Here is a 10,001-nt window from a genome sequence, read left to right on the forward strand (position 1 = left end):
GCTGGGTGGGACAAAGCCAGCCCTGTTTCATTGAGGTTGAGCCAGGAAAAGGCCAGTTTCCTTGGCACTGCAGCCAGGGCCAGAAAGCAGTTTACCGGGCGCTTAGAATTCACAGCATTGCTTGGCCTCTTAACACAGCTCCACTAAAGCAGATTGTAAGATGTGGCTCTATGTGATTGGTACACCTCATGGACGTGGAATGATGCTTACTTCAATTACTGCAGATATTTTCCTAACATTGCAATCTCCTCTTGGCTTATCTGTTTACTCTCTAGACCAGTACTGTAAGTGAGTGAAGTGAGGCCAGGTTTAAGAAAAGTCAGTCAATATTATGTTTCCCACTTCTGGCACAGACATGGCTGCATTCGCATGAGTGATGCAACTAACACTTAGCCTCCCCGTGTAGACAATGCTCAGGAACGGCAGGGGCTGGAACACAATCCTGAAAGCTTGTCCCGTCCAAGGGTGGGGTAGTCAGTCACGCAGCTCTGCTTGAGTGTTGCCACACAGGATCTGGATCCTGGGACGACAGATCCTCCACATTCTCAAGAGATGCGGTGTTACGCGAAATCACTGAATTGTTCATTTTTAAGTGTTTCTACGTGCCAATGAAGTCTGTAAGTTATTCAAGGGCAGAAACTGCGTGTTTTATCTTTCAGTCACAAGTAGTGCCCTTAAATAGTAGACTAATATGTCGTCCCCTCTTTCATATCTTACAGTTCTGGAGGTAATAAGTCGAAATGGGTCTCACTGGGCTAAAATCAAGTGTCAGCAGGGCTGGTTTATTTTTCCTCAGCAGCATGGCATGATGAGTTTAAGCCAAGACCCGCTGAAGCCATGCTACCTACCCTAAAGAGAGAGAACAACTTCCAAAGGGTCCAAGTTGAAGCTTCCAGAAAAATTATTCTGTAGAGTGCAGAGCAGAGAGAGATGGAGAAGAATGGGCCTTTGGTCAGACCATATGAGCCATTAGATCAAACCTCATCTCAAATTATATATATACTCTTAAGTTACTAATGAATGGATTTAATTTATAGTTAAGTTGATTTAATTTAGATTTTCTGATATTTGCTGATTACACAGCCAAAGAAATGTTACTCAACTGATAAAGAAGTGAAAGCCTATTTATCAAAATTGCTTTTTTAAAATTAATATATTTATTTGATCATCAGGAAACCATTACTTACAAAGGTGTGTGTGTGAGGTTTTTGTTGTTGTTAATCCTCACCCAAGGACTGGGGCACAGGTTCGAGCCTGCAACCAAGGTACATGCCTTTAACCAGAATTGAATCCTGGGATCTTTCAGTCTAAGGGCCGATGCTTTATCTGCTGGGCCAAATTGGCCAGGGCTGTGTGTGTTTTCTATCAACGCTGTAGCTCTTGTGATTGGGAAGTTACAAACAGGTGAAGAGTCGAGCATGGGTCAGGTCTGAACCTTGTAACAAGCAGATGCTTATTTCCGATATTTAGACCATAAAGGAAATAACACTTTGCAGACCAGCGCTTTTTTTGAACTGAACTAATTGTTTTGAACTATAAATTTCTTGGACACGATGTAAGCCTATTTTAGAGGTTTAAGCTATGGTGCTCACAGACTCCCTTGATGATCTGAAAAGGACAAGAAACATTGGCATGCTGCTGCTTTTCGTTCACATTTGGGCACTCCTTAATAGAGGATCAACAATGGCAGCTGCCTGCAATTTCCCCAATTTACTGTAATTTCCTCTGGCCTTTGCACTTCAAATGAACAAGAGGAATTTCTTTAAAAAAAATTGTTTCAGATAAATGCTATACTTATGCTCCATAACAAACACTAAGTTATAATCTAAGCTATAAATCCTACCATACCTATGTTGGATTTCCCGTGACATCCACCCCTACCAGGCAAATTCCTCTCCACCTTTAATTCCACTTTGCAAGACTGGCTCTTTGTTTTGTTCCTTCCCTGTGGTACCCCATTTAAATAAGGTCAACTCTGGGAACTCTTTTGGTTTGATTCTTTATCCTTTTATTCCTACACTAGAGGCCCGGTGCATGAAATTCGTGCACAGGTGGGGGGTCCCTAGGTCTGGCCAGCAATCAGGGCCTATTGGGGCCAACTTGCCCAGTCCCGATTGGGGCCAGGCCAGCTGGGGCCTGCTGGCTGCTGGCCGGGGCCTGCCAGCAGGATCTGGGGGCCTTCTGGCTGCCAGCTGGGGCCTGCTGAATAGAGCCTGCCAGATGGGTGTAGGGATGGAGGAAAGGACTGCAGGAGGTTTGTTGGCTGGGGGGAAGGACCGGGGGAGATTGGCTGTGGGAGCACACTGACCACCAGAGGGCAGCTCCTGCATTGAGCATCTATCCCCTGGTGGTCAGTGCGCATCATAGCGACTGGTCAACCGGTCATTCTGGTTGTTCCAGTTGTTCGGTAGTAAGGGTCACTTAGGCTTTTATATATATAGATTGGAAGACTGTAAGTTTGCATCTAATTTTTCAAAGAATAAACCTTTTTATTATTTCAAATCAGATTGAGCTCGGTTTGAAGGCTTAGGCCAGTGGTTCTCAACCTTCCTAATGCCACGACCCTTTAATACAGTTCCTCATGTTGTGGTGACCCCCAATTTCATTGTTACAAATTGAACATAATTAAAGCATAGTGATTAATCACAAAAACAATATGTAATTATATATGTGTTTTCTGAAGGTCTTAGGCGACCCCTGTGAAAGGGTCGTTCAACCCCCAAAGGGGTCGTGACCCACAGGCTGAGAACCGCTGGCTTAGGCTGTACATACATAGTTTAAAGGAAAAACGTCTTGGAAACCATTCGTTTGATTTTATCAACATGAAGTCTGGCCTAATAGCTCAAACATTCGAAGTATGTTCAATTAGTGGATTGAATTACCTGATTGGCTCTCTCTATAAAGTCCTTCTTTTCTTTTCTCTCCTTACTCTTTAATATCTGAAAATATGGATTGGCTCTGATGCGCCACTATAAATATTCCTTCAAAGGTTACCAATCCTAAACATGGAATACAGCCTCTAATCTGATTTTTCATGCCACTTCTATTGCACTTTACAACAATTGACTTTATTTCTCATACAATCCTTTGCTTTAACCATTAGAATGCAGAATCTTATGCTTTGTCTTTTGTCTCACATCCCACATGCAGGCATTTCAAATAGTTCCTTCTTTAATCTTTATCAATTTTCTATTTGTGTATGTGTGCTCATTATCCACCTCCAAGAACTTAAAAGTGAACTCTATGTGTAACTTCAAATTCTATCTTCATCATCCCAATTACTGTGCTGGCTGCCATATCCCAAATGCTCAACATTTGCTTAATATCTCTATTTGGAAGCCTCTATGTTATTTTAAATTTAACTGATCCCGTTATCTTTCACCCTAAATTAGAACTCTTTCTTTAGACTGAACAACTAGGACTTAGTATTTATTTAGACTTATTCTGTTAAAGCTAACATCTATTCATTCAGCAATTTCTCCATGTTATATGTTCAAGCTTCTCTTTTTTGTATCCCCCTCCTATAATTCTGGAAGAGATTCTGATGATCTCTTAATTGATCCCTTGCAAGAATTTCCTTCATCGGCCCCTCATATTCAGTCTTTCCCTTTTCATATACACCCACATCTCTTTAAAGCATAGCTCTGTTCTTTTTAGACCCTCTGTCAAACTCTATCATTGTAAAATAATACAATGACAATGTCCTAACATAGCCTTTATGCACCTCTACTATCTTTCCAACTTTATTGCTTGCTCTTCCTTCACCTGAAGAGTGAGGATGTTTCACCATTCATTGCTTCTCCAATCCATGCAAATCCTTGTAATGGAGCAATGTTCCTCCCTTGCTACCGGTGAGAGCTCAAGCATGAACCTGTGGATAACACACAAGCCTTCAGAATTCCTCTTTTCCCTACTTGCCTCTTTCCTCTGACCTCTAATTGGAAGTGCCCTTTCTCTTTTTCATTTTTATAATCAAAAAGTTGTGTTAGTGTTATTATTTTTAAACATTACTTTTTAAATTCTTATTTTAAAAAACATATTTCAGCTTTGCATTGCTATTATTTGTGTGTGTTGTCTTGCCAAGAAAGCTGTAAGTTCCTGAAGAACTGATGATTGATATGATTCATTTTTCTCCTCTCCGTAGTGCCTGGTGACAAACTGAGTAGGTGCTCAAGTAATTCTTTGAATTTATTATCAATTCATGTGGCAATGAAATAGTCCTCAACACTGTAAACTTTTAATTTTCTTTATAAGCAATTAACTTCTCTAAGTGGGAGAAATGATTTCCTTCTCTTGAACTATGTTTAGTATACCTTTATGTAACATCAGACAGAACTAGTGAAAAACATATGATGGTTCCAAATAAACAATATGTATTAAAGCCTTAGCTATTGTCTCACGATTTCTTGTCCTTTGGTAGTAACTACAGCTTAGCTCAAGGACTGAGCCTGCTACTGGGTAGTTATGTGGTATTGAGCAGAATATTATAACCTATGTCAGCCTGTTTTTTTTATTTGTAAAGGGAGAATAATGCTCCAAATTGATGCTATTAAGACTAAATAGGACAGTACATGTAAGGATGTGATACAGAGAATACGCTCAAACACAATAGCTACTATTGACATTATCATCTATGATGGGTTACTTTTTCTTAGCTAAAACTCACATTCCATTCTACTAAGTGCAAGTTCTGAAACTTTTGATGGCTCCCTGGCCTGGTTGCTCCTCCCAGGTTTATCACACATTGAATTCCCTGCCTTTTCTCAAATTGCTGAGATTCTTCTTTGCTTAGATCATAAAATCTGCCATGATATCTCATCATCAAATTGTTGCACAAGAATAGAAAAGATTGGCAGTTATTTTTTACTTATTGGGATTTAAAATTGTTCCATTTGTATAGCACAGTCTCCCACAAATGGGAACTTTTATTAACTTCTAATGATGTAAATGTTTTAGTCTATTCCTCTATCTTAATACCACATATATGATAGAGCATTGCCTAAATTAGAAACAGGTTGAGTGCACATCTTGAAGAAGAAATCTTTATAAACTTCCATAACTCCTGGTCAGTGCAGCGGAGGTACCGACACATGTCACATTGCCAATATCAGTCATTCCTGATGTCCATCGATTGCTTTATAGTTTATAGAACATTGTCACCACATCGTCAACTTTGAATTTCGCAAAACCCAGTCAGGAAGGCAGGACAGGTATCATTGTTTCAATATTACAAATGATGAAACTAAGGCTGTCAAAAATTAATTAACTTGCATAAGTATAATGGAGAGTCGTGTTCAGAACATTCTTCTGACTCCTAATCAAAGAGATTTTCATCTACTCTCCCTAACTTGTAATATTCATGAGCTGTATGGTCAAATTAATCATGTTTACTAAGCAACATAATTTTTTAAAATATATTTTTATTGATTACAGAGAGGAAAGGAGAGGGAGAGAGAGATAGAAACATCAATGATGAGAGAGTTTTATAGATGGGCTGTCTCCTGCATGCTCCCCACTGGGGCTCGAGCCAGCAACCTGGGCATGTGCCCTGACCGAGAATTGAACTGTGACCTCCAGGTTCATAGGTTGATGTTCAACCACTGAGCAACGCCAGTCAGGCTAAACAGCATAATTTTAAAACAAAGTGTTCTTGTTAAATAATAGAGTGAGAAATTCTTTTCATTTATAGATCGGCGGTCTCCTGCATGCTCCCCACTGGGGCTCGAGCCAGCAACCTGGGCATGTGCCCTGACCGAGAATTGAACTGTGACCTCCAGGTTCATAGGTTGATGTTCAACCACTGAGCAACGCCAGTCAGGCTAAACAGCATAATTTTAAAACAAAGTGTTCTTGTTAAATAATAGAGTGAGAAATTCTTTTCATGTTATTGTCCATATTTAATGGTTAAGTATGAGTTTACAGCATTCTTATCTTGATATAAACCCCCCTCAACATTCAGTAACTTTATGTTTCTTCCTTCTCTTTCTCTCTGTGTCTTTCTTTTTTCCTTTTTTTTTTTTTGCATATAACTGGTGTAGCTAAGTAAGTCAGTAAATAAGGGAACATTAAAACTTATACACATGTGCTTTACACAAACATAGAAAAACAAGTGCTGATAAGTAATGTCATTGTTCACCCTCTTAAAAAACCTCTAGTGGCATCTATGAAATACAGCAAGATAGAAACTTACTATAATAATTTTGTAGATAGGAAAACTTTTAAATATGATTATCATTGCTCACTACTACACTAGTGCATTAATATAATCAACCATTAATAAATCATGAAGAGAGGTATTTGTCCATGAAGACTGTTATCTGAGTGACAGAAATAGGTAACAGCATTTCTATTTTAGCTATTCAAATCGCCTATTTGTAAAGGTGATTCTGTTTTCTTTCCTCCTAACAATTGATTCTTATGGCTCAGAATAATTCAAGTTTATTTAATTTTGGACATAAATATTTTCTCATCAAGACTTAGTGTAACAAGAAGATTAGTAGAATAGAAACAATATAACATACCTCATAAAATTTTTGTGAAGCATAATTATAGACACCTGGCACATAAATATTGCATGCTATTAGTATTAGAAGTAGTATTCCCCTCCCCCACCTCAATATTAAATGCATGATGTAGTTGATAGAAAAAAAAAAAGGCCACGGTTTTCCACTCTTCCCTGTGGAAAAGGAACGTCATAGCTCCTCCTCAGCTGGCTCTGTGACTTTCTTTTACAAATAGTATGCAGCAAAGATGCCACTGTGCCTTACATATAGTCACCTTATCTCTTGGGACCTTTGCCTCCATAGTATACTCAAGTCCAAGCAAATCTAATGGAGAATTTTTTTTTTTAAAAAGTCATGTGATCTAATGGAGACTGAGAGCTTCCATTTTGATTGCCCAAGGTGTATGAGGCAGCTTCTTTCTTGACATCCAATGAAGTGACCATATGCATGAGCCCAGCTGGCACACATTTTGAGTACACAGAGTATATGATATAAAGTGGGTATTTTTTTTTTAAGGAATTGAGGCAAGCCCTAACCGGTTTGGCTCAGTGGATAGAGCATCGGCCTGCGGACTGAAAGTTCCCAGGTTCGATTCTGGCCAGGGGCATGTACCTTGGTTTCGGGCACATCCCCAGGAGGAGGTGTGCAGGAGGCAGCTGATCGATGTTTCTCTTTCATCGATGTTTCTAACTCTCTATCCCTCCCCTTCCTCTCTGTGAAAAGTCAATAAAATATATTTTAAAAAATCTTAAAAAAGGAATTGAGGCAACAAGCAATATAAAAAAATAAAAGAGGTCATCTTAAGAAGCACTAAGTACCTTAGAGCTAAATGTTCTATCATGAACATTTTCTTTGTATGAATAAATTCTGAAATACATGAATCACTCTTGATGTGGAAAACCTTAATTTAATCTGACATGAAATTGTTGACTTTTTTCAGATCTAAATTTCTTACATTATGTTAGCAAAATACACCTGCCCAGTGGTCTTTCTTAACAATAAATAAGAAAATGAAAAGTTAAATGCACTTATTCTTGATAAATTAGCCCCCCTTTTAATCCTTCATTTTTGTATTTATAAGATTAATAAGATTAAAGTAAAATTTTTTGGGTGTTTCTTTGAAAAGTATCTTGGGGTAAAAATACAGGTAAATTTTACTAGGACCTCTTGTAACACAAAAATGACATAGACATTTAAAAAAAAAAAGGTTTTATAGTCATCCCTTAGAATGAGACAAACAAAATGAACACTATTAGAATAGAAGAATGGAAACTAAATGGAAAACCAATTTAACTCTGGCAAACACCTGAAAAACCTAAGCATTTTATTTATTAAATTTCCAGACAAATTTTTTTGCACGTTCAAAATATATATAGCATTTCCTACCCTAAACACACATGCTCTCTAATTTAGCATAAGTTTCCTCATAGTAATTAAGTAACTTTAAATATTGTTTGTTCTGGTCAATGACACCACTTTATCCACCTTATTTTCCCACCATAGATATATGTATAACATCCGGACACTGTTAGGGAATACATTTTAACGGAGGTTCCCATGGTCTGCATCATCTATTGTTTGAAACACAATAAACTGGCAGGGAGTGAATCTATAAAAAAAAACACCGGCAACAGTTGCTTGGCACCTGGAAACTCATGATGTGATACAATCAGTAAGTATTCTGTAGGCAAATTGTCACTCTTATACAAACATTACCACTGTTATGACTAGCAAGGGTATTCACTATCTCTAACTCAATTTCCTTTACAAGAGCCAGACAGTTCACCTCTCACTGAGAACTAAACGTTTCTGTCTCACCCTTCAAGGGACTGGGAAACCAATGAAATGATATTTTGAAGACTTAGTGAAGCCATGCCTCTTTCTCTCATTTACACAGATGAGCAAACAGAATGCAATTTCTTTTAAGGAAATCCATGGGAAAAAATCAGTTAAGCTTACAGAAAATAAACAGAGTATTATTATTAGATTCTGGTATCTACTCATGGTCAAGAAAACAACTTCAAAAAAATGTTTTCAAGTTTTTTGCAGCTAAGCTTTTCATCTTTATAAAATCACTGACCTACTTAAAAATTCCATTAGGGTTAATAGATTCTATTTGTAGAATTTGCAGAGGTGGACAATAGACTAAGTAAAGTGTTTTCAATTTCTATTGCCCCCGAATGCTGTTTTACATATTATTTCTCTCTTTTAAAGTAGAACAATCAAGCCTTACTAGTCAATGAACCACTAAAACATTGTCATAGTCAATTTTATGTCACAATACAATTAGCTTGTAGTTTATTCATCTATTTAAATAGCTAACCGATTAGCAAAAATATGCTAGATTATATTTACTAAATTCAAGTGGAAGTTGACTTTTATACTTCGCCAGCTCACTGCCAAAATTAACTTTTAAAACACTGCACTAAGTATACATGTACAAATAGAAGGAAAGACATATACTCTTAATGAGAAGACCAGAATCACAATTGAATCAAAAGTAGAAGGAGATAAGGAAATTATCTTTGTTGGGTTTAGGATTCATCATTAAGTTCACTTTTTTCAGTGGACAGTCAATGATTTTTTTTTTCAAAAGAATAGGTTTTATCCATTAAATAAAAAGTTTAAGTTTATAAGTACAAATAGATACAGAAAATACGGAACTTAGGCTTAAAAACTTTATGGTGTCCTCAAAGGCTTCCCATTTCAGAACTGTGATTTGTTCCCCAGCCTGTTTCCTATCCACATGATGAACATCATGAGTCATTGTTTTTCTAAACTACACTCTTTCCCCTTCAATGAATAATATTTCCAGTAGAAATATGATTGACCTTCTCACTTTATATCTTTCTTCCTTCCCCTTTTTTTTCTAACTTGAATTACTTAGAATATTTATTTTGAGTCTCTGGGTCATCCTGAATATGACTATAGACCATATGGGAAATAGCTTTTCCTTTTGTGTAATGTGACTAACATAATCAGTTAACAGTTGACATAATACATATCCATCATGATAGCTGATCATCAGAGACTTTGAAAAATTACAAGGTGTTTAGACAAATGGATTTTGGAATCAGAATGCTTGGGTTCAAACCTCAGCTCTATAACTTGCTAGTTGTGTGGTCTTGGGAAAGCAGGATAAATTTTCTGAGTTTTCATTTTCTTATCTGGTAAAAGGGAACAATACTAATGCTTGGTCTAAATCACATTTATTGGTAAGAGAATTTATAGTCTTTATAGAAACTAAGTATCGGGGAAAAAAGCTTGTGTGTGTGTTTGGGGCGGGGGCGTGCTGTGGGAAGAGGTAGGATATACGAGGGATAAATGGTAATGGAAAAAAATAAAAACATGTATTTTTAGAAAAGAAAAAAACGAAGACAGAAAAGTATATTATTATAATAGATTAATTACATTTTAAAAACAAATTAATACAGTTAAATTTTTTTGTATTAAACTTGTAATTTATGTATATTACAAGTCTGGAAAAGAAGAAAACCC

This window comes from Myotis brandtii, unplaced genomic scaffold (genome assembly GCF_000412655.1).
Source record: "Myotis brandtii unplaced genomic scaffold, ASM41265v1 scaffold123, whole genome shotgun sequence".
Classification (NCBI taxonomy): Eukaryota; Metazoa; Chordata; class Mammalia; order Chiroptera; family Vespertilionidae; genus Myotis; species Myotis brandtii.